A 5,510-nucleotide genomic window follows, 5' to 3' on the forward strand; every position below is an offset into this window, starting at 1 on the left:
ACTTGCCACTAATCTATCCATAGAATCAACGTTTAATGTTCAAACAATTCCATCTCCCTTTTTACATCTCTAGAAATCAGAATTCATTTAATACCGTTAAATTACCCAAGGAAATCACACATGCCAGCTTTCGTCTCTCGATAACACAAATTTCCAAACTCAGTCACTACCTGCAAACCCACGTCGCGACATGTCCCATTAAGTTCGCTATATACCACTATTTCCAAACGACCTTTCATTACATATGTTCTTACTCAACACTATTTCTAGCCATCTCCCTCCATAATTTATTATACATCTCAAAGTTGCTACATTGTCCACATCCTTTCTTTCAATCTTTTCATTCTCACATTCCTTAATCTTACATCATGCCTTGCCCACATTCACTTACATTTTCATTACTCAACATACAATCATGTCACTCATATCGTCTCACACAACATGCTCTATGCCTCAATTAAGTCTTACCAATCCCAACACATATAAATCATGTCCTCCCCACCGAACTCATACTCATCATAGGTGCCACTCTTTACACCACAAAATTGGGTAACTTACGCGTCAAGACCAACATACATGTAAAACAATGCATAAAGAAGCAAAATAACGCCTTTGAATTAAACATAATATGCAACAAAGTCAAAAGATAAGCATATGACCCAAAACAAGGGTCACTAGATCGAGTACAGGCCACTCGATCGAGTAAGGGACTTACTCGATCGAGTAGGTCAAGATCAGAAGCACGTAAAACAAATCACCAGGGCTACTCGATCGAGTAACTAACGTACTCGATCGAGTGCCCCTTTACTCGATCGAGTACCAAGGATACTCGATCGAGTACCCCAATTCTCAAGACTTTGTCCGTTTTCAGTAAAAAGTCATAACTCACTCATTACTTGGTCGTTTTGGGCGTGTGACCTATCGTTAGAATCGTAAAAGGACAAGCTATCACCTCCAATTGGAATCACATAAAAATCATTTATGCATCTCAATTTATAACAGTTTAAAAACAACTTTGCTGTAATCAGACGACATAACTATTTAAGTTTTACTTCCAAATAGTTTAAACAACAACCAAGCAAACAAAACCAGTCCAAAACTCATAAAACCAGTATTCATAATCATATGTTATTATTTTCAAAAGCCAAGCAACAACATTCATTATGCACATAATTTATCTAACTTGCCAATTATGACTTACTCACATGTTTTTATTCTATCACTTTTCCGTAAACAAAATCACAAATACATGACATCAAGTCCCCTATTCACATGTTACTAGCATAACAACATTATAAAATAACTTTCATTATATAACATGCTTAATCGGAACCATGTTACCATACCACGATGATTCATCTTTTTCCACTAATTCATCCATCATACCACATATTTATCCACCATATTCGTTCAACATATTCACCCAGCACATGTTTAATTCACACTCCCAACCTTCTTTACTTTTACTCAACACGACAACAACAACATGTATACTTACACATCGCTTTATATATATATATATATATATATATAGACAAAACACTTTTCCTTACATAATTATAACATGTCAAATTACATGTATCAATAATTATACTTTCATGCTTTACAATCAACCAACATACAATTCACGTCATTATCATCTTTCATCCATCAATTCATACAACATACTACTACATAGATACACACAGCACACAATAAGCACATAACGATCCCGACACATATCCCATGGTGACCGGTTCAAAATTGTAGGGCGAGTTCGCGACTTTAGGACGTCTCCCAAGTCTTTGCATTAGCTCCTACAACCTTTACCCCGGGTTCATTTTAATTGACTCCCTATATTCATTGGATTTATTGGTTACAGGTTTCAGGATCGTCGCTCTGATACCATTTGTAACACCCCCATACTCCAAGTGCCTTACCAGGACCACTCAGGTATAAGGATGCTACCATCTCGGTTACCCGAGGCATGATAATCATAAGACAATGAAGAAACATACTTTATTAAATAAGTTTTAGCGATTACATAACAAAACCAATCAAAGCAAAATACAACTGTTCTCAAACTATAAACCAACCGAAAGGAACTGTCCTAACAAACACAAAGAGAAGACTAAAGACTCGATATGTGATGACTCCATCCCCACTAGATCCCACGCGTATCCAAGATATACCGCCAAGCAAATGCTCACCACCCCGAATGGATCACCACGCTTTTAAAACATTTAAACGGGGTCGCATACTAATCACACAATTAATATACATGTCACAATAAGATAAACAGACAGCTTAACCATCACACATACACAACCAACCAACTCCAATCATCTCAATCACATCGACCGTCCACTGGACCGGCCCCCCGCGTGGGGGGACCGCAACCGTACCCACCAAATCCCCGCTCCACATAGTGAGCGATAACCCCGTCCATTAATGTGCACATCCCCTTCCGTGGCGGGTTCCACGAAGGGCGAAACTAGGGCGTGAAGTCACTCCCGCAAGTGACTCCACTCAACCGAGAACGCATCTCGAGAACCATAGGCAACCAATCACAATCACAATATCAACAACCGTCAATTTATCAACAAAGTGTACAATCACAATCACAAACGGTCACAATACAATTACTATATCAAACAATCAATCTCAACACATCAACAATCATCCCATTATGGGACTAATACGAGTAGGAAATCCTACCTGAATGCAACACAAACATCAGACGATCTAGCAGCTGTCTCAAAACCTTTCCTCTACAAACCCTTCTCCTATACACATAATCACATAATCACTACCAACACAACAAATCATAAAAACCTTTCCTCTAGCAGCTGTCTCAAAACCTGGAATGCAACACAAACATCAGACGATCTAGCAGCTGTCTCAAAACCTTTCCTCTACGAACCCTTCTCCTATACACATAATCACATAATCACTACCAACACAACAAATCATAAAAACCCCCAATCCCAAAATTAGGGTTTAAACAAAGTCAACCAAACGCTATAAAATTGGTATGTAGGACTTACCCTTGACGCAAGGAACACTATGATGCAAAGAACAATGAAATCCGACACCTCTAGCTCCGGGATTTGCTAACGATGCGATTAGGATTAAGAACGTACTTGCCTTCTCTCTTAAACAGTAAATTAGGTTTTGCAAAAGTGATTTAGAAACAATGACGGAAGGTTATATATCTTAATCGCATAATTAACAAAACCCGAGAAAAACTCCCCGTAAACAGGCTACTCGATCGAGTACCCAAGGCTACTCGATCGAGTACCCCCTTACTCGATCGAGTACCCCAGCTACTCGATCGAGTACCCAACAGGTCAGAAACTATTTTAAAACGCAACTCACCCTTACTCGACAGAGTAAGGCCTACTCGATAGAGTACCTAAAGACTTATAAATACGGAGTATTACACCCAAGATCAGCCTAGGTAAGCCACGTTTTGGTGGTCAAAAACCCGTCTTAAGACGGTCACACACTAATAGCTACAACTCATAAAAACACTCGCAAAGCCCTAAATGGGTGGTCAACGGTAGTCACATGATGGTCAAAGACGAGTCAAAGATGTGTCGAGGTCAAGACGGGTCAACAGTATTAATTAAATAATATAAAGGTTAGTATAAGACGGTCTTACCTTACGAACTCCAGGCGGAGGGACAAAATCTCCATATCTTCCAATCTCTCTTTTCTCTCTTTTTCTCTCTATTGGTTTGTGTGGTAGAAATGCAAATGAAATGATAAGGTGCGTGGATAAGGGATAAGGGGGTATATATAGGGTGAGAGTAGTATAAGGTGAGTGTATGTGTATGTATATACATGTATCTTATTATTATTAATAAAAAAAATTGTTATTACTATTATTTGTATTATTATTATTCCATCTCAAGCCCAACTCGCTAAATACGATAGAATATCATTATTATATAATTATTAAATATGGAGTATTATAATCTGTTACAAAAATTATAAAAGACTGAATTATGTTACACAACTATAAACGTAGTTGCTCTTTCATGGATACATTTTACTGTTTCATGGACTTTTTGCCATTTATTTTCCATATACACACTCTAATTCTCTTCCTCACAAAATAAATCAAATCCGTCATATTTATCAACTATGGACGCTAGTTCTCATGTCGATCAAGTAATAATTCTAATTTATTTATTTTATTAACGATGTTATATCAAATTAGAGAGATTAAATTAATTTGGAGTAATGAAATTAGAGTTTGTATAAATATTAAAAAATTTATGGTCGGAATTTTCTAATCCTTGATTCGTACTGAACACAAAGAGCATTGACTCCAGAGTTGATTGTTTTCACCTCCGTTTTTACATGGTGCTCACTGCTCAACAATAACAAGTTGCTTGTTTTGGTCTCTAACGTTGAATTTAGAGTTTTTTTGGAACCACCTTCATTGGCTAAGTTCTGATGTTTTGCAGCAAAATTGCATATGATATAATAATTAGTTTAAAACTTCTCGTCGTTTGTTTCAGCCACATTTGCTTTTGGAATTAATCTCTCAAATTATAAAGGTATTATAGAATGAATTAACATGTTGAATTAATTTAACTAAAACTTAGAATTTCTAGAAATGAAGAACTAATTGAATTAGATGAAGAATTAAAATCGGTAATTTCCCCTGTGGCTGATCAGGTGAGAGGGGTGGTCCGGTATTGGGGGTGCGGTGCAGGTGGTCGGTTCAGGGGTCCCATAGTATAGTCAGTGTGGGGAGGGAATGCGACAGTGCGGGGAGCTTAGAGGTTTGACGGGGTTGGTTGTAATTTGAGAGAATTAGGAAAAATGGAAAATGAGGTGGACAAAATGACAAGGGCATGATTGAGTAAATCATGTAAATGAATGAGCATAACCATTATAAAAGACTAAATTATATTACACAAATACAATTGACTAAATTATGTTACACAAATATAAACGACTGGATTATGTTACAGAACTATAAACGACTCATCCTTAGAGGTAGACGTGTGTCGCCTCCGGTTATGTGGTTGTGGTAAGATATCGCCACGTACATACTGCCACAAGTGCATCAACCTTTCGGTGTACATTTCTTCATAGTGATCCATAGTGGAGAGATTATACTTTTCCCATGTGCGGTCGGTGTACTGGAGGCATATGACAATCATCTTGTGTACATAACCGAAACCAATGATTACCTGCATAACCGATCCATAGAATACCAGAAGGTTCCCTAACACCAGGTGATGTGACTTCTATTTACGCATATTTAGTCCCCTAACTAGCCTAATTCCTATGCTTTTTAGTGTGTATTAGGGTCGTTCTTGTCTTTAGCTTCCTATTATGCATATTCTATGAGGTTTCGTGTCCTTGGTAGGAGAGGAGCACTAACCTTGCCTAAACGGAGTAAATCAGAGCTAAATTGATTGCATCCAACGACCAAGCATCAAAGAAGAGACCAAGGCTAAAGGCTGTAGATCAATAAATAAAGTTTTAGGGCAATGAAGGACAATCCCCAC

This window comes from Silene latifolia, chromosome Y (assembly GCF_048544455.1).
Source record: "Silene latifolia isolate original U9 population chromosome Y, ASM4854445v1, whole genome shotgun sequence".
NCBI lineage: Eukaryota > Viridiplantae > Streptophyta > Magnoliopsida > Caryophyllales > Caryophyllaceae > Silene > Silene latifolia.